This window comes from Chionomys nivalis, chromosome 26 (genome assembly GCF_950005125.1).
Source record: "Chionomys nivalis chromosome 26, mChiNiv1.1, whole genome shotgun sequence".
Lineage (NCBI taxonomy): Eukaryota > Metazoa > Chordata > Mammalia > Rodentia > Cricetidae > Chionomys > Chionomys nivalis.
In genome coordinates this window covers 37,981,878-38,003,083 of record NC_080111.1, presented here as the reverse complement: position 1 = coordinate 38,003,083, position 21,206 = coordinate 37,981,878, and the positions used below count along the sequence as shown (strand labels likewise).

Genomic DNA, 21,206 nt, shown 5'->3' with positions numbered 1-21,206 from the left:
TGTGTTTTTTATTCCTCTGAAGATGACTGTCATATACCAAGGCTTTAACACATTGAAGATGCACTGAAACTTTATTTCCAGAATTGTTTCTTTCAATCCTGCAAGCATAATTGGAACGTATAAAAGCCTTACCACATTCAATACTGAATTGAACCTACATATCTCCATGTATTACTTTTGTAATTGAGTCCAATTGTAAAAAGAAATCAGATATTAAGGTTTTATAACTGTGTTTTAACTCATGTTTTCTTCTGTAATTAAGGGTTGTTTTGCATTTTTGAAGACACCTGTCATGGTAAATTCCTTTATTATGTGGTTTACCTTTTCACTTTTACAGAAAAATTTTTCTATTTGACATATTTCTTATATTTGAAGAGAATTGGATAATCTCAGAACAACTTTATTACATTCATAAACTGTCCTATACTATGAATCATACTACATTTGCTAACTGAACTAGGACAATCATAAGTATTTGCACAATTCTAGAACTCATGTGGCTTCTCTGCACTCTGAGTTTGTTTATGTATTAACAGTGATATGTGAAAATCAATTATTTATATAGTTGAATCAATTTCAGCAAGGGTACTCAACATGGGGACTAATGCTTATCTTCTAATTGATTTTAGAGAGAGGTATGCTTCATTTTCCCATATTCCTATGCTCATTGGCTTGTATCCAGAGTAATATGTGGTGTACACAGTAAAGGAAGAATCACAAACAAAAAATTTCCACACTGAATTATCACGGTGTGACTTTCTATTTCTCGTAGATGTGTGATAGAGGTATTAAAGTTTCTTCACAATAACTGCCACTTAACTCTAACTGCTTCTGACACCAATCTTAATATAGTAATAAGAAGTATATGAGTAATACAAGATTTACGATGTGCTCTCGGTTTAGTAAAAAGTCTTGCAGATATACTTATCATCACTTCAATGTGTACACATTTTGTATTATGAGTAGCAAGAAATAAATTGATTGGCAGGTCTATAGCATAGCTTTCATGGTTCTGTGATTCAAATGGTGATGTCTGTTTAGCCATTTCTCACTTTTCTTTTTAATTAAAAGAATGGCTTGAAAATGCAATTCACCTACATGAAATTTTATAAGGATTTTTCAGAAGTTAATAATCACAAATGCACTTAAAGCTGTGCTTATTCACACTGTTACCTTTAATCTTCTAGGATTCATTATCATTTCATCAGAGGATCATTATTTTCAGCATGGACAAGAAAATTACCTTTCATGTCTTCTAGAACGTTGACAATGCTCTTTACTATTATGTTCTTCCCAAATGTATCCTAAAATGTAGTACCAGAATATGTATGTTATAATATTGAATACTGTGCAACATTTAAGTAGTTATTTTAAGTAAACTTTAGAACCATGCCTGCTTTATTCATCTCATTTTCTTCTCCTCTCTAAATCAAGTTATTGAAGAATATCATTAACCAAGGAAAAGTTGTCCCTTTATTTTGAAACATGAAGGAAATTCATGTTTACATATAGTAGTGAGGTTCCTGTAGGTCTCCAGCATCACATCTTTGTAGAGATTCTTCTGGAAAGGATCCAGCAAATTCCACTCTTCCTCAGTGAAGTTGATATGCACATCAACATAGGTCACTGCCTTCTAAAATATGCCATATATGATAGTGACATGATAGTGACAACATTGTAAATGTATACTTCTTTGATAGTATAGTCATATATTCTGGTGTTCCCTAATCATATTACAAGACATAGACAGTCATTTTACAAGGAAATTGAATAGGAGAGTCTTCTCTGTCATTTCTGTACTCTTTGAATGAGATATCACCTTACAAGAGAAATATCTATTAGAAGAGAGAAACAAGGAAACAGATCAACAGTTCATAGTAAAAATGAGAAATTTTTATGAAGATTAACTAACTACAAATAGAAAAATAAGTTGGACAAACTGGGTGTATTGACTCATGCCTTTAAGATCAGAACTTCAAAAGCAGAGGCAGGTATATTTTTCTCTGAGTTAAATGCCAGACATGTCTATGCAATGAGGCCCAGGACAGGTGGAAGTACATAGTAAGAACTTATCATCCAAGAAGTGGTGATGCATGCCTTTAATCCCAGCAATCAGGAGGCAGAGGCAGGTGGGTCTCTCTGAGTTTGAGGCCAGTCTGTTCTATGAGAGCTAGTTCCAGTACAGGCTCCAAAGCTACAGAGAAACCCTGTCTCAAAAATCAAATAAACAATAAAAAACAACAAATAAATAGAAAGGCACTGTCTCCATTGCAAAAATCAGTGAATCAAGCAAGAAGACTAGAAGAATTCAGAGGTTTTTACTGAAGTTTCTACAAAGAAGTATGCATTCACTCCACTTCTCTATCTTCCAAACATCCGAAGTGCCCTATTTAAACTGTAATACCAATAACGTTTTACAGAGCTTTATGTTTAAAACAGTTACAAATGAACAGATGAAAACATTAGCAATATATATCTTGGGCATAAATAATAAACCTAGGCTGGGAGAGAGATGACTGAGTAGTACCTAGCTTTTGATGGTCTTGAATAGATGTGGCAGAGTTGCCAGTACTTATTTGGGAATCATAACTATCCATTATTCCAAGTTCACAAATTCTGAGATCCTTTGATCATGTTGAGGACCAGGTACCCATGTGGTGCATAGTCATGCCGATACATAAAATAGTTATATTAATTTTAAAAATGTAAAGTAAGCAGAACAAGCAGGAAGAAGTTCATGCACTTACAATTCAATGACTCTGAATGCTTAGGCAGTACTAAAGTCATGCCTACTGAAAGTCTTCCAGACCCCAAAATGGGGAAAAAATTCTACTTCTATTATAGGTCACCTCAAACCCAGAAAGCTGACAAGAGCACAACATGATCAACAACAGACAGAGCAATGTGTCACTGCCATATTCACACTCTCCTACTACAGCACACCCTGAGTATTCCAACACAGCCAAAGTACAATTAAGTTAGATCAACTATGAAGATGTTATATGTCCTTATGAAGGAAGTGAATGAATTCTTTAAAATAAGCAAGGGAAAGATAAATGAAATCTTGGAGAATAATTATAAACCCCTTAAAGAAAGTCAAACAAGCAAACAGTTGACATAAATGAATAGATCAGTTCAAGAACTGAAAATTGAAATAGAAGCAAGTAAAAAAAAGCAAGCCGAAGAAATTATGGAGATAAAAAACTAGATAAATGAAAAGGAAAAACTGGCAATTTAAGGTGAAGTCTATCCTATCTGCAATAAGCAAGGGAAAGATAAATGAAATCTTGGAGAATAATTATAAACACCTTAAAGAAAGTCAAAAAAGCAAACCATTGACAGAAATGAATACATCAGTTCAAGAACTGAAAATTGAAATAGAAGCAAGTAAAAAAAAAGCAAGCCAAAGAAATTCTGGAGATAAAAACCTAGATAAATGAAAAGGAAAAACTGGCAAATTAAGGTGAAGTCTATCCTATCTGTTGCTTCTATTCTGAACTGAGGTAGAAACCACTCTCCACATGCAAATCCTTTTCCTTTTCCTTTACCTGAAATGGATATTCAGTTTCATAACTCAAATTTATAACTTTGAAACTGGTGGTAGAATCATTTAATTTAAGATTTTAAAGGTGTAATGTACGACAAGTCCTACAGAGAAACACTGTTTCAAAAAATTTTAATGAAAGGAATAAAAGAAGAATAGCATCTTGGATACTTCCAGAGGGGAAATGGGAGAATTTTAAGAAGTCAATAAATAATATCACATGAATTTGGGAGGAGGTCAGACAATTCTACTCAATTGGAACAAGGTTATCTGAAGAACTTTACTAAGAGCACAGTGGTCTGGGGACTGATAACCATAGCTCCATATGATGAAAGGGTTGGGTTCTTTGGACCTAAAGGAACCCCTCCACAAAGGCACCAGACCATTACCAGCTCTCCAAAGCATATTCCTGGTTTTAGAGAATGAGCTCCGTTTTATTATCACCACATCAGATCTTCAGGAAATTCATAAGGATTAGCCCCCAGGCTGTTATTAGATCTCCTAGGAATGTCCCTGATCCTTGCCTGAGGTAATAAATAAAACCCTTGATTGATCAGGAAACTCCTCTGCCCAACAATGTTTTGCATTTCAAATATATGTCTCCTGGTGTCCTATTGCCCATCTGGAAGAACTGTGCTTTTCTTAAGAAGAAAACTGGAACTTTGAGCCACATCAGGCCTTGAGGTTGTTTAGGAACCTGTAATGCCTCCTTGAAAAGCTTGCTAGAGGTTTTTTTCTTATATGAGGATGTGCCTGATGTCTGGTTTTAAATCAGTGGTGGCTTCTCTGTAGTAGTTTGGAGTTAAATATCTGGACAATCCAGCTCAACAAAGTGTGCCCTAGCATCCTAAATTCTAACAGCCCTGATTAAAATAAATTTATTGGCAGATGGCGCTCCTGGGTCGATCCCGGGAGTGTCCTGGCTGCAGTGTGCGAGCAAGGTGGGGAGATCACGCGCAGGGGGTGCGCTCGTGAGTGCGGGGCCGCGCGCTCAGTGGCGCGCATGTGTGTGTGTGTTGGGGGGGGGCTGCTGGGCTTCCCCGAGCCAGCAGGGAGCTGCTCTACTCCAAGTGGCAGGCCGCGGAAGCGAGGGAGCAGACATGGATTTCGACTGGTAGCAGCACTATTTCTACGACTATGACTGCGGGGAGGAGTTCTACCGCTCCATGGTGCCCAGCGAGGACATCTGGAAGAAATTTGAGCTGGTGCCGTGGCCCCCACGTTGCCACCCTGAGGCTCGGGTCCTGGTGTCGGGGACCCAGCCTCTGGGATTAGTCCCGGGGAGCCTTGGCCCGGAGGGGGTGCCTGGGTCGAGGTGGAATCTCAGGGCCATTCGAAAGCTTGGGGCAGGAATTATGCTTCCATCATCCCCCGTGACTGCACGTGGAGCGGCTTCTCTGCCCGGAAAGCCCTGAATGGCTGGAGAGAGTAGAGCAACCGACTCACCCCAGGCGTGCCCCGGGGGAAGTTGCCCAAAGGGCCCGCAACCCCGGACTGCACTCCCAGCCTGGAAGCCAGTAGTAACCCGACACCTGCCACCACGTGTCAGCTGGGCAAACCCAAGACTCAGGACTGCTCCAGGTCGAAGAGCCCCAGCGACTCCGAAGGCGAAGAAATCGACGTGTTAAAGGTGGAGAAGAGGCGATCTCTGGACATCCAAAAGCCAGTCACAATCATGGTGAGAGCAGACCCCCTGGACCCCTGCATGAAACATTTCCACATCTCTATCCAGCAGCATCAGCATAACTATGCTGCCCGCTTTCCTCCAGAAAGTTGCTCTCAGGAGGGGGCTCCAGAGAGGGGTCCCCAGGAACCAGAGGCTCCAGAGTTAGAAGCTCCCAAGGGGAAAGAGGAGGAAGAGGAGGAAGAAGAGATTGTGAGCCTCCCACCTGTAGAAAGCGAGACTCCCTAGTCCTGCCACCTAAAACCTGTCAGTTCTGACACTGAAGACATGACCAAGAGGAAGAACCATAACTTCTTAGAATGAAAAAGAAGGAATGACCTCTGTTCATGGTTCCTGGCCCTGAGGGACCAGGTGCCCACCCTGGCCAGCTGCTCTAAGGCCCCCAAAGTCGTGATCCTAAGCAAGGCCTTAGAGTACTTGCAAGCTCTGGTGGGGGCTGAAAAGAAGATGGCTACAGAAAAGGCAGCTCCGGTGTTGTCAGCAGAAGCTGCAGAAAATAATCGCGTACCTCAGTGACTACTAACCCACCAAAAAGCCTGACTTCTCTGTCACACACATGCATGCACGCACACACACATTTATTTTCTATCTTCTCTCTCCCTTTTAGTAATTTGCACATTTTGGTTACAGCGGGGCAGGCTGGACAGTCAATCTCAGAATGCATTGCAGCCAGTGCACACACAATAAGGGCTTGCATTCTTGGAAACCTCGAAACTCAACTCGCCCTCTTGCCTGACTCATGGGAGTGCTGTCTTCTCTGGCACCTTTGGCTTCTCAGCTGACGGCTGACTGGGGAGACTCGGGGTCTGCCTAGCTCACTGGCTTCAGAGGAAAGGCCGATGGATGCTATGCAACAGGTGGTGGACGATGCCAGGGGCTGCAGCCTGCGTGAAATCTCACTGTGTTAGAGCTTTAGGCTAGGAAAGGATGCTGCTCCCATTGGTGTCTCTGGGGATGACACAAGGACAGCTGGGCCTGGATACTGTCCCTGAGGCCCTGTTTTCCAGGACACAAGAGAGCTGTCTTGATCAGCATGGACCACGACCTCACTGTCAGACACTTTACAGTAGCTGACGAGTGGAAATCTTTAAGATACATTAGGACATTAGGCCACACCCTTCCCTCCACTCTCAATGCTATGACTTTGAAAACATTTAAAGGGCTCGGCCTATAGAGTCTTTGTCTCAGAGCTCTCTGAGCCTTCTCAGAGAGAGACCTGCCTATTCTTACAAGGTATTTTGTTTGTTTGTTTGTTTCTGCCTCTGTTATGCAATTGGCACCACAGCACCCTTTCACACAGATCAGAAATATTTCTGCAGGACGTGGGAAAATGACTCATGGGAAAGCCTTGACATCCTGGCTCATGAACATCTTCCTTTCCCGGGTGTTTTCTGCAGTGCCATTTGACGCCCAGCTTGGAACCTTCTCTCAAGGCAGACACAAAGATCCCAGGAGGAAGTGCCCGACCACTTCCTCTTTCCCTCCAGCCTCTCAAGTCAGTTCTTGATTTTTGTCGAAATTCTTCAGGAACAGAGTAAACCTGTCCTTCTGAAGCAACTTCAAGGAGTTTGCTGACTCTGAAGCCACCATCCTGGTTCTCTGCGTCACCTCCTTCTCCCCGAATCTGGGCCTGATAGATACTCTGGGGAGAGCTGCTGAGATTCATCGGGTGCCCCAGAAGGTACATGTGTGTTGTCAAGGTGACCTAGGAGCAGAACTCAGCCAACCCCTACAGGTTTTGCTCCAGCTGTGTTCTGCAGCACCAGGTGGAATCTAGGTACAGCCCTCAATAGGGAAAGTGACCCAAGCTAGCGTTGGTCATGTGGGCGTCCTCGGGAGATCCTAAACTTTGCCTGACGAAGAGTCAACCTTTTCGGAATTCTGCCCAGAATGGCCAATTCCTTCCTTCTGGCCCTGCGTTTGGAAGTAGGGGAACAGTGTGGGGGGCAGACAGATGGTAAATACTACCTGTGCCTCTCAAAGACCAGCTGCCACTTCCAGATCTGCCCATCACGATGGCTTGGCATTGCTTCCTGCCCTCAGAGAAAGCTTTGGAAGTAGCCATTCTGCCTGCTGGGGCAGGACTTTCAGGCACCAAGGGGCTGCTGGGACTCTGCTGGAAGGGTAAGTGGGAAGCAGGCTACTGAAGACTCATCTGAATAGCTTGTTTTCTATAAGCTGCTGCTGGGTTACGTGCTTCCCGAGTTTTTTTTTTTAATACTGTATTTTCGTATGTATTTTTGCAAAGTGGTGTTAACTGTTTTTGTACAAGAAAAAAAACACAAATAAAATAAAATAAAATACATTTATCTTCTGGGTGATTTAGAGGCAGTCCTCTCTCAACTAATTCTACTTTGTGAGACTGAACTATTTCCAAGGCATCGGCAAATCCTTTATATCAGCAATTCAACTCTTCTACGTGGCAGCTTAGAAGTGCAGCGCTACCCAACAGGTGAGCTGCCTTGAGACCGTGCACATAGTTAAACACAAATGGAGATTGTATGTAAAGTTAAATGCAAAGTGCTCAATTTTGAGAAGATACTGGAGAAACAAGGCCTCTCAAGTATGGCATATTGAAGTTGAGAAGAAAGATTTTTGTACACACAACACCCTGCTCCCAATTCTCTAAGCAGATTAAGCACTAGGTCTACGAATTAACAGGACCACATGGGAATTTACGAGGCAGAGAATATGGCGGCAGATTCCCACATAGATCCCACAAGGATGCACCATACTGTCTCCCGCACCTCACCCTCTGCTCCTCCCCATCTGCAGACAGCATTCCCTCGCTCACCATGTTGTGGTTCCCCAGATCGCCAAAGCTCTCAGATCGTCCTCTCCCTGCAGCAAGCAGCAACTTCATCACAGCACAGGAAACAACTGGCACAAACTCCTCCACAAAGCCGAGTCTGCAGGCGGTGCCTGGAAGAGCCCTGCACTGTTTCTGACTGGCAGGTCACCTGGAGGACCTGATTGGCTGGTGTGGTCTGAGTGGCAAGAACACTCTCCACAGGGCTATAATGTGCTTAAAGACACAGTACAGTAGTTACTGGCCATTCCTTCCACCTGAGTCAAAGATCTTTTCTAGATTGGCCAAGCTTTGCATTTCAATAGCACTTACCCCTTGCTCCAAAAGGAGACACTTTCACAATCTTGCACTCCATAGGAACTTTTCCTTTTTCCTCCAGGACACAATGTGTCTAGATAGCTTGTACTGTGCACTGTGCTGTGCTAGGTGTGCGCAGTGATTTCTTGTCCTACAGGGGGACAGGTGCACAGAATATTAACAGTTAAAGATAACTTTAAGGTCACAAAAGATTATTGTTCTCTGGCTCCCTGCTGAGGTCACATGAACTCAAGATACTGTTTACATGGTTTTCACAGGGATTTCACACAACAGAAAAGAAAAAAGGAGGAACCAGATCTTAAACAAGATGATTGGTGTTCCCTAACTGATGGCTGGATGATGGCTCCATTGCTTTATGAGTTCTATTCCTGAAATTCAAAGCAAATTCCAGGCAAAAGAATAATAATAAAAAAGTGTAGTGTTCATGAAAATTTGAATACATAGATAATAATGGATCTAGGAAGAATGTCTCTTGAGAACTATTGTTAGCCAGCACATCTCTTTCCTTGGTCAGGTAAATAAAATATACAACTGCAGTATTTAAGATTCTCTACATGAACAGGACAGGTAGATTGAATCTCAACATGATTGTAAGAAGTGGGCTTATTAGAGTGTCTCACAAGCTGTGGTCCAAGTAACTTAAAAATAGTTGCCTACCAATGGTAATTGGAAAAATCCAGGACATCGCTTTTCAATGTTTTGTCTAAGATGAAGTGAGACTGGTTATTGTGTCTGTTTTGTTTTCTGCTATGAAAGTTAGTAGTGTGCTTTCAAGGTCTGGGAAGAAGAGTTTGGGATGTTGATGGAGATTGCATTAAATATATTAATTGCTTTTGGTCGGGTTACCATTTTTATTATGTTGATTCTACCTATCCAAGAGCATCTTTCCATTTTCTTGTATTTTCTTCAATTTCTTTCTTTAAAGACTTAAAGTTTTGAAATAACAGGTCTTTCACTTCTTTGGTTATTGTTACCTGAAGATATTTTAAATTATTTGTGGCTATTATAAATGGTGATGCTTCTCTGATTTCTTTCTTAGCTTCTTTTTTATTTCTATATAGAAGGGCTACTGATTTTTTTGAGCTGATCTTGTTTCCTGACAAATTACTGAAGGTATTTATGGGCTGTAGGAGTTCCATGATAGAGTTTGTGGGCTCACTTATTTATACTATCATATCATCTGTGAGTAGCAAAAGCTTAACTTCTTCCTTTCCAGTTTGGATCCCCATGATCTTCTTTTGTTTTCTTTTTTCTCTAGCTAGAATTTCAAGAACTATGTTTACTAGGTATGGTGAGAGAGGACAGCCTTGAATTGTTCCTAATTTTAGTGGGATCATTTTTAGTTTCTCTCCATTTAATTTGCTCTATGTTTTCTGTACATTTCTTTTATTATGTTAAGATATCTTCCTTGTATCCCTGATGTCTCCAAGACCTTTATCGTGAAGGGTTGTTGGATTTTGTCAAATGCTTTTTCAGTATCTAATGAGAGGATTATGTTTTTTTTTATTTCAATTTATTTATATGGTGGATTACATTGACAGACCATATACTTCATATGTTAAGTCATTCTGCATCCCTGGGATGAAGCTAATTTCATCATAGTGAATAATTTTTTGGTGTGTTATTTGATTCAGTTTGTCAGTATTTTATTGAGTATTTTTGCATTAATGATCATGAGTGTGATTGACATATAATTCTCCTTTTTGATTCTTTGTGTGGAATTAGTATCAGGGTAACTGTACCATCATAAAATGGAAATGTTTGTATGGAAATGTTCCTTCTGTTTTTATTTTGTGTAACTATTTGAGGAATATAGTCATTATCTCTTCTTTGAAATTCTAGTAGAATTCTTCACTGAAACCATCCAGTCCTTGGCTTTTTTTTTTAGGTAAAGGGAGGCTTTTGATGTCTGTTTCTATTTACTTGAAGGTTATAGGTGTGTTTGAATTGTTCACCAGGTCTTGATTTAATTTTTTTTTTTGGATTTTCGAGACAGAGTTTCTTTGTAGCTTTTGGTTCCTGTCCTGGTACTAGCTCTTGTAGACCAGGTTGGCCTCGAGCTCACAGAGATCCGCCTGCCTCTGCCTCCTGAATGCTGGGATTAAAGGCATGCGCCACCACCACCTGGCTTTTGATTTAATTTTGGTATGTGGTACCTATTCAGAAAATTATCCATTTACCTTACATTTACCAGTTTTGTGGAATACAGGATTTGAGGTATGATGAAATGATTCTCTGGATTTTCTCAGTGTCTGTTGCTATGCCCACCTTTTCATTTATGATTTTGTTAATTTGGATGTTCTCTCTCTGCTTTTTGGTTAAGTTGGATAATGTCCTTAAATGTCTCTGCTTTTACATTGTGATTATGGTTAGAAATGGATTTGTTAACTGAGCATGCTTCAGGAAAGGGAGAACATTGCATGAGCATGTTCAGACTCCCTACATAAAATCCCCATGCTTCATTTGTTTGGGAAAACACTGTTTTGAAAACAACTCCCATGCTCTTTGTGCCTCCTGCAGGCAAGAATTTTTTTTCTCATTTCTTCTGTCTTGGCTATTGATATGGCTATTTTTGGTAGCCAAAACTGACTACCCCTGGGATCATCTTATACGTAAAGAATTAATTATACCTGAGAGATTTTACTTCAAGGTTTTGAAATGGGAAAGTCCTCCATTAATCGGTATAATTTGAGATGATCAGACCCACCCTAAGCTGCTTGGTGTCTGTGCACACTTAACCAGTGAGCCATCTCTCCTGCCTGTGTCTGTGCAGAGTTTTAACACCATCACTCATGAGCAGAGGTAGTGGGATTTTCTGGTTTCAGATCAGTCTGGCCTACAGAATGAGTTCTACAAATACACAGAAAAATCCTGTCTTGAAATCACCAAAAAAAAAAAAAAAAAAAAAAAAAAAAAAAAAAAAAAAAAAAACCTAAATCAAACAAAGACTATGACCCAATTTTGATCAGCATCTCCCGTTCTGGTAGCAGCAGTCACATATAAAGTATTTTGAAGAAGAAAAGTCCTTTTTTGGGCTGGAGAGATGGCGCAGTGGTTAAGAGCATTGCCAGCTCTTCCAAAGGTCCTGAGTTCAATTCCCGGGCAACCACATGGTGGTTCACACCATCTGTAATAATGTCTGGTGCCCTCTTCTGGCCTGCAGACATACAGACAGAATATTGTATGATAAATAAATAAATAAATAAATAAATAAATAAATATATAAATAAGAAAAGTCCTTTTTTGCCTTTTTACTCTAGCTCTGGTTACCAAACTCATTCCTTTACTAGCATTAGTTCCTACTTCATTGTAATTTTGGTGAATACTTAAAGCCAGCTGAGTCACAGAGCCTTGTGGGCAGAACAACTACTGGATTCTTCACCTAATCTTAGACAAAAGGCTGAGAAGCAAGCTATTGGATTTTTCAATTCCATTGGTAAGCAGCTGTTCTTAAGTTACCTGAACAACAGCTTGTCAGACATTCTAATAAGCTCACTTTTTACATAATGGTGAGATTTATTCTACCTGTCCTGTTGATGTAGAGAATCTTAAATACTGCAGTTGTATATTTTATTCACCTGACCATGGAAAGAGATGTACTGACTAATAATTGTGCTTATGAAGACATTCTTTTTACCTCCATTATTCTCTATGTATTCAAATTTCCATGAACAGTACTCTTTTTATTATTATTCATTTGCCTGGAGTTTGCTTTGAATTTAAGGAATAAAACACATAAAGTAATGGAGTCATCATTCAGCTTTCTGATGGGGGAAAGACCAGTCATCTTGATTGAGATCTGGTTCCTGCTTTTCTCTTTCCTGATATATAAAATCCCTGTGAAAACCATGTAAAAAGTACCTTCAGTTCATCTGACCTCAGAATGAAGCCCAGAACAAATATTTACTCTTTGTAACTTTAAAACTCTCTTTAGTTCTTAGTATTCCAGTCATTTTTTTCTCTGTGGGATAGGAAATTATTCCACCCACCTAGCAGAGTGCGCTGTACAAGTCACATAGTGTGCTGGAAGAAAAAGGGAAAGTTCCTAGGAGTGAATCAAAATGACATTGACTGCATTTGTAGCCAAGGGCAAGTGCTATTAAAATGCATATGGTCTTAGATGTGGAGAAGTTCTCTGTTGGTGTGAATGGATTGGACAGGAACCAGTATTCTGTCCCTATAAGCACACTATAGCCCTATGTGAGGTGCTCGTGCCACTCAAAACTCATTAACCAATCATGCACTCTAGGTGACCTGTCAGTCAGAAGCAGTGCAGGTGTCTTCTGGGCAGCCGCCTTCAGTCTCTGCTTTGAAGAGGAGCTGGTGCCAGTGGATTCTTGTTCTAGGGTGCAGTTGCTGTTGCAGAGAGATGATGAGCTGAGAACTTTGGCAAAATGGAGAAGCACAACATGGTGAGTGAGGAAATGCTGTCTCTTGATGGGGAGAAGCAGAGGGTGAGGTGTGGAAGACAATATGGTGTTACATCCATGGGTCTGGGTGGGAACCTGCTTTCATATTCCCTGTATTGTGAAGTCCCTCATGGTCCCTGCTAACTCATGGGCCTACGGGCAGGCCTCTGAATAACTTTGCTCTGTGGCTTCTTCTCCTTAGAGTATTGGGAGCAGGAAGCTCCCAAACTCCTTCCTAGTCAAGTTCAACAGGGTTCATGGATTCATGGATACATGTTGCCAAACTCAGAGAAGCCTCGTTTTGCCAGTATCTTCTCGATATCGAGCACTTTGCATTTAAGCTTTAAATATAATCTGAATCTATATTTAAATTTGTGGAGGTTATCAAAGGCATCTCATGTGTTGTGTAGCTTTCCACTACTGTAACAAAATGTAGAAGAATAGAATTGGTGATACAATAGATTGACCAATGCTTAAAAAATAATTAAGTCCCACAAAGTAGAATTTATCAGAGGGAGAATTGTGTCTAAAACACCCAAAATGTAAGTATATGCTAATTAGGGCTGGAAGAGATTAGAATGCCCAGGTATGCATTGTTTACTTGGATTGTCCAGGTATTTGACTCCAAACCATTTCAAAGAAGCCATCCCTAATTTAAAAGCAGTGGTTGTGCAAACCTTTAATTCCAGCACTCTTGAGGCAGAGGAAGGTGGATTTCTTTGAGTTCAAGGCCAGGCTGATATACAAGAGTTCTACGTCAGGCTCCTCAGGTACTGAGAAACCCTTTCTTGAAAAGTGCAGGGATTAAAGGCAAGCCCCACCACTGCCCAGCAAAGATGCTATTTTTCTTCGAAAGCTTACTACACATGGGACATATCGTCTGCAACACCTCTCCACCCTATCTTTTTTATCTTTTACTTGTCCAGTCCAGTCTTTCTCCTCCCTTGTGATCTTCACCTTAGAACCCTGTCAGTGTAGAATGACCTGCTGTAACAGGTCACGGGCATACTTGAGAAAATATTCTGAGAATATTTTTGCCTAAATATTTAGACTGACAAGTTGCTTGTTTCTATTTCAATTGTTCAGAGTATAATCTGGACCATCATCCTAAGGGATACTTATGGATAACAGCATATATTGAATGCAAAATCTATCTAACCTAGCTCCCCTTGAGCATTGGATGGAGATATGTAGGGACATAGCCCCACCCATTGGGGGCATGTTCGCCTCTGGCTAATGTTTACAGATAAATCTGCTGGGCTTGAGCCCAGCAGCCCTTTTTCTTTTGCTCCACTTTTCCAGTACTCCGTGGGAACCTGTGGTCCTGTAAGTCTATTTCCTTATTAAAGCTGTATATATCTATATAATCTGTCTACATTCATTTGCGCCACCACATTTGGCGTCCAACGTCAGGCTATTTTGCCCCCGACCCAGCACAGGGGGGGCCAAGCTCCACCTTTCCCGGCTAGTTGCCTGAGCTCAGGAAGGCGATTTACAGCGCGCTCCCTGCTCGCTTTCCCTTCCCCCACTCCAGGCCACTACAGTCGCAGAGCAGCGACCCCCCACAGAGCAGTTAATAGCTCCCTGCTTCTTCCAAACCCTCACTGCCTGATTTAAGGGAAGCACCTGCGGTTTTGAAGCAAAAGCCGCCAAACCCTTCCCTTAACAGGCAGTACAATAATTTTTGTTTTGAGTTAATTGTTTCAGACCGGCTCTGGCTTAGACCACATGGACTCAGGTGCATTTCTTTAGCCACCACTGGCAGGAAAACTTCATTACAGGTACATAATTTTCTTTTATAAATAAGAAAAATGTCTGAAAACATTACCATTCAAGACTTTGACAGCCTTTTCAGTTGTACCATGTGGGAGATTTTACAAGAAGTGTCTGTCAGCCCACAGATATGGATCTTTCTGGGATTCGTAGTTTTCCTTGGTACTGTATGGTTTGATAATAGAAATATGATAAAGTCTTTGCGAGACGAGGTTGAATGCTTAAAAACAATTGAGAACGACAACAATCTTCTCAAAAATCAGTTTGAAGTTCTCCAGGCAGAGAACAGATCTTTGTTTAACACAACTCGACAAACTGAAAAAAATTTAGAAGAAGTACAGGCTGATGTTAAGGAAAAATTCATTACTATGGAAGAGGGAACAGCTGATTTGGATCGTAAGCTTCAGTCCCTTCCAGTAGGAACTGAAATATTACCGGCTGATATTAAGGAGAAATTTATTACTATGGAAGAAAGAACAGCTGATTTGGATCGTAAGCTTCAGTCCCTTTCAGTAGGAACAGAAACATTAACTGAGAGAATCAAAACTGCTGAATGTGACAATCGGATTTTGTCTAAAGCTTATGACAGATTGACAGAAAGATTATCTATACAAGAAGGCACGGTATATGCTATAAAAATTATGTCCAAAGATGAGACGTTATCTCTAATGGACAAACTTCATACTTTAGAATCCTCAATGAAGGCTTTAGAACATAATTCTGGACAGGAGATTCAGACATTAAAGAAGGCAATGGTGAATAGAATTGAAAAGATTGAGGAATTTCTAAATTCTGAAGAAGAAGAGCAAGAGGTAGAAAGGCATATTTTAACTAAATCTGTGGGTAAATCCCTCCGGGACAATTCCCACAAAGCTCTACCTACAGTTCTACCTGCCTTTCCAGTTGTAACAACAGAGAAAGTAGTTGGTTCCAGAAACCCTAGGGTCATCAAGGAAGATACATAGGAACCTGTCCATATGAATGATCTCAAAGAAATTAAACAGGCTGTAATGACTTTTGGAATGAATGCCTCTTTTGTTAAAGAGATGCTAAGATCTTGGGCCACCACGAATAAAGTCATGCCCTCTGACTGGTTTCAACTGAGCTCTGCTGTCCTTGAGAGTGGAACGCAATTGAAATGGAAATGCTTATTCAGGCAAGAGGCTAGACTTTTAGAACAGCAGGAAAGAGCAAAGGGAATTGAGATTTCCATAGATCAAATTTTGGGAGAGGGGCTATTTTCTGAGCCTCAGGAACAAGCTAATTTGGATGAAAACATACTCTCCGTGTGTACTACAGCAGCCTTCAGGGCTTGGGACAGGGTGCAAGACTCAGGACAGAGGATGGAATCATTTGTCAGAGTTAAACAGGGTCAGAGAGAACCCTTTACTGACTTTTTACAAAGAATAACTAAAGCTGTACAAATAGGGATATCTGACCCAGAAGCAAGACCTATAATGATCGAGACTTTGGCTTATGAAAATGCAAATGTGGAATGCAAAAGGATTTTCGGACCTTTAAAGCTCAGATCAGTGCCATTAGAAGAATGGGTCTTGCATACACTAGATGTTGATACATTTGACTATGGCACTGAAGCATGGGTAGAAGAAGCAATTTCCAATGGTAAAAGGAGACATCAGAATACCAAATGTTTTAATTGTGGCAAAATGGGTCATATGAAAAGGAATTGTAGACAATGGATTTTCAGAAATAATAATAATGCATCTTCTAGAAATAACAGAAATAGGAGGACTCAGCCTTCAGGTTTATGTAGAAGATGTGGAAAGGGCAGACACTGGACGAATGAGTGCTGGTCTACAAGAGATAGACAAGGCAACCTGCTACAGACGGGAAACGTGAGAGGGGGGGCCTCACAGGCCCCCATGGCAAACATGGTTCAGTCATTTCCAGTTACTACAGAGAACGTGACTCGTCAGGACAATTAGAAAGCCCCATGCCTACTGTTACAAGCAATAATGATCAGAAAGATGAGTTCCGTGTGTTTTGGCAAACTTCTATAAATGACCAAAGACCAAAGCTGAGAGTGTGTGTAAATGGCATTTTTATTACTGGCCTGCTGGACACAGGTGCGGATGTAAGTATCATTACCCCAGAATCTTGGCATCCGTATTGGCCTCTTCAGAATGTAAATGGGAATTGGAAGCCTATCTCGAGTAAGGCAGAGCACGAGATGGGTTGAATGTATAGGACCAGAGGGACAAATAGGAAAATTAAGGCCATATGTAGCCAATATTGCAATGAATTTATGGGGTCGTGACCTATTACAACAATGGAATACCCAAATTAACATTCCTGCTACTTCTAGAGCCTATATTTCTGGGGATAGTATTAAAAGATATTACAAACGGAGAAAACCGGCCATTCGGGCTGTACAAGAACAAGCAATTGATGTCCCTTCAGAGATACCAACAGCCTTGCCTTTAAAATGGTTGACTGAGAAACCAATATGGACAAAGCAATGGCCTTTAGCTAAGGAAAAGTTACAGACTTTAGAACAGTTGGTACAAGAGCAATTAGATGCTGGACATATAGAAGAATCTACCAGCCCTTGGAATTCTCCTGTATTTGTGGTTAAGAAAAAATCAGGTAAATGGAGAATGGTGACAGATCTCAGGGCTATCAACAAGGTTATTCAACCTATGGGCCCTCTGCAATCTGGAATTCCTTTGCCCTCTTTATTGCCAAAAGGATGGCCTCTCATAGTTATTGATTTAAAGGATTGTTTTTTCACTATACCTTTACAAAAAGAAGATAGAGAAAAATTTGCCTTCACAGTGCCTACTTATAATAATTCTCAACCTTCGAGGAGGTACCACTGGGCCGTCCTCCCCCAGGGTATGTTAAATAGCCCCTCCCTGTGCCAATATTTTGTGAATCAACCATTGCAAATAATACGCAAGAAATTTCCCAAATCGATAGTATATCATTACATGGACGACATTTTGTTATCCGATTCAAACATGGATACCTTGAACAGACTGTTTGAAGAAATAAAAATACTTTTACCAAAATGGGGATTGCAAATTGCTCCTGAAAATATTCAGAAGGGAGATTCTGTTAATTATTTAGGTTATAAAATAGGTTTACAAAAAATTAAGACACAAAAGGCACAAATTCGGAGAGATCGCCTACGGACTCTTAATGACTTTCAAAGACTATTATGGGACATTTCCAGTCTACGTCCAGGTATTGGGATAACACCTGATCTAATAATTCATTTGAACAAAACCTTGGATGGTGACAAAGATTTAAACAGTCCCAGAGAATTAACAGCTGAAGCAGAAAAGGAACTGACGATGATTGAGGAAAAATTGCAACAGGCACATGTGGATAGGGTAAATCCAGAGCTCGACTGTATTCTCGTCATACTACCATCAAAAATTTCCCCTACAGGAATTTTAATGCAGAGAGATGATATTATCTTGGAATGGATCTTTTTACCACATAAACCAAGTAAGAAACTGAAAACTTATGTAGAAAAAGTCTCTGAGTTAATTATAAAAGGCAAGTTGAGACTTCGTCAACTAGCAGGCATAGACCCAGCAGAAATTATAGTGCCTTTCACTGCTGATGAACTAAAGAAATTATGGGAAGATAATGAACCATGGCAAAGAGCTTGTGCTAATTTCTTGGGAGACATTAATAACAACTATCCAAAAAGCAAGAGGCTTAACTTCATAAAGAGAACTTCTTGGATCCTTCCTCGAATCGTCCGTGATACTCCAATAACTGGAGCCTGTACGTTCTATACTGATGCCAATAAATCAGGGAAGGCAGGTTACAAATCAGAAGACTTGGGTAAGGTGGAACAAAGTCCTTATTATTCTGTCCAGAAGGCAGAATTATATGCCATTCTTATGGTGCTAAGGGATTTTAAAGAACCTATTAATATAGTTACTGATTCACAATATGCAGAAAGAGTTATTTTACATATTGAAACTGCTGAATTTATACCTGATGATACAGAACTAACCTCTTTGTTTATCCAGGTGCAAGATTTGATTAGGAACAGGCTTTGCCCTATGTACATAACACACATCCGATCCCATACGGGTCTGCCAGGTCCTCTAGCACAAGGTAATGCAGAAATTGATCAATTATTGATTGGTAATGTGCTACAAGCCTCTGAATTTCATAAAAAACATCATGTTAATAGCAAAGGTTTGAAGAAAGAGTTTTCTATTACATGGCAACAAGCTAGGGATATTGTAAAGAAATGCCCTACTTGCTCTTTCTATAACGAAACACCACTGCCTGCAGGGGCTAATCCAAAGGGCACCCAAAGGAATGAAATCTGCCAGATGGATGTGTTCCACTTTGCAGAATTTGGCAAATTAAAATATGTTCATCACACCATTGACACGTATTCAGGCTTTCAGTGGGCAACGGCTTTAAGTTCAGAAAAAGCTGATTCAGTTATCACTCATTTATTAGAAGTCTTGGCTATCATGGGTATACCTACACAAATAAAGACAGATAATGGTCCTGCTTATGTCTCTAGGAAAATGAAACGGTTTTTTGATTACTACAATATCAAGCATGTTACAGGTATACCATACAATCCTACAGGTCAAGCAGTCATAGAAAGATCAAATCGAAGTATAAAGGATATGTTGAACAAACAGAAAGGGGTGGAAAACACCCCCAGAAATAGGTTACATAATGCTTTGTTAACCTTGAATTTCCTCAACGCTAATGAGAAGGGAACATCGGCTGCAGAAAGACATTGGATAATGGAAAAGTCTACTGAACTAAATCAACCAGTTTATTTCAAGGATGTGCTGACCTCACAATGGAAGCCAGGAGATGTGCTGCGTTGGGGAAGGGGATTTGCTCTTGTCTCCACAGGTGAGGAAAAATTGTGGATTCCATCAAAATTGATAAAGGTTCGTTTTGATGAAGAGAAGCCAGTTGGGAAAGATAAATAACAATTCAATCACATGGATGGCAATCATACTGATGGTAAGTAATACAAATAGGTTGGTGGCAGGGTTCTCTTCTTATCTCCACAGGAAAATACCCATCTTCAAAGAATTTAAGGTACCCCTAATATTTAATTACTGATGGAGGGACTTGTTCTGTAAGTATTAATTTATATATATATATATATATATATATATATATATATATATATATGTCTTAAACTTTCTTTGCTTTTCCTCATATCTGTGTCTTTCTTTATATGTCAGTATATGTCCTTGTTGTTAATGTTTAAATTTCCCATAACAAGCAACAAATTTTCCTACAGTAATCTTTGAAGTTTCCAGGATGAAGATGGGGCCCCACAACATCAACTCCATCTGGTTTTTATGACGTCATGATTTTTTTTTAAAGCGCTAGTATTAGACCTGTTTTTTGGTACCAACTACAAGAGACAATTTCGAATGGTGCACATTTTTGACAACACTCTGGTAGGACCTTCTCAAAACGCTCTGAGACTAGTTATAATTTTCTTAGGTCAAAGGTTAATTTAGAAATTTTACCATCATTTGCTTTCACAGGACCCCCTAAGAAGAACGTCGCCCCCATGTCAGCTAGAAGCAATCTTAGAGGACGACCTCCCCTCTCCCAACAGAGTTTGCCCTCAGGTTGGGGACATCTTTTAATGGTTGGTTTAGGGTTGAGGGGATGGGGTGATATTTTTTTTTGGAAAAAAAAAAGAAGAAGAAGAAGAGGAAGAAGAAGGGGGTAACTGGTTTTTTGGGATGATTGGTATTTGTGAATTACTGTTCATAGAAAATTGTACTGGTACTGTTTCTTGTATATTGATATGTTGAATATTGAATGTGAGTGTTCCTACCTCTATTTTTGTATGAGTATGCTTATAACTTTGTCTATATTGTATTGATACATCTACCATATTACATTGTACATTTCTACCTCTGATACTATGACATTGTTTACTGTTGAAGATCATTGTCTTCATATATTGCACAGTTGTTTATTCTTTTAGTCTTCAAAGTTAGATAAGTATTGAGAATTACATGTTTGTCATATTTATTTTTAAGTTTATCAGGTCTTTTAGTTACATAGAGATTATATTTAGTATAGATAGTATGATCTTCAGCCTCTTCGAAGAGCTGTAGAAAATGGCCTTTAATCTAACCTAAAATTTCTGTGCCAAAGAGACACAATTACTCCTGGCAACACCACTCTACTCCCGAGAGAACGTTGAGCACCAAAGACACTCCACTGGGAGCTTGTCTTCTTGGCAGAACTGGCCTTTGGGTTAAGAAAAGCCCATACCTCAACTTCTGACAAAGATACAGAATATCCCTAAGTGGATGAAACAGGATTGTCTTATCTTGCCAAGACAGGGTAGGATAGTCCTAAGAAAGTTCCTTGCCTTTAATAATGGTATGCCAGTTATGTTAGGCCTTAGCCAAAGTTGGTTGACTCAACATTGCAAACGAGACTTTGGGTGATTGCCCAGGTAGTCAGTTGTCTCTGTCAATTGTTGCACATTTTGGATATCTCTCGATTGTTAAGTAATATTTATTCCCTTCTCAGATCTTTGACGGAGTTGAAGATTATATAATTGTAGTTACTCTCTATGTTATTTAGACTCCTTGAGATAGAATGTTTAGCAAAAGTTTTGTTCTCAATATTGTTTGTTATATTTATTATTTGTTATTATTGTATATAGCT

The 21,206-nt window shown here is 40.1% G+C and overlaps 1 pseudogene; it reads left to right on the top strand.

The window, feature by feature from the left end:
* Window positions 1-4,575: 4,575 nt before the first annotated feature.
* Window positions 4,576-5,751, top strand: LOC130867089 (protein L-Myc-like; annotated as a pseudogene).
* The last annotated feature ends 15,455 nt before the right edge of the window (window positions 5,752-21,206 follow it).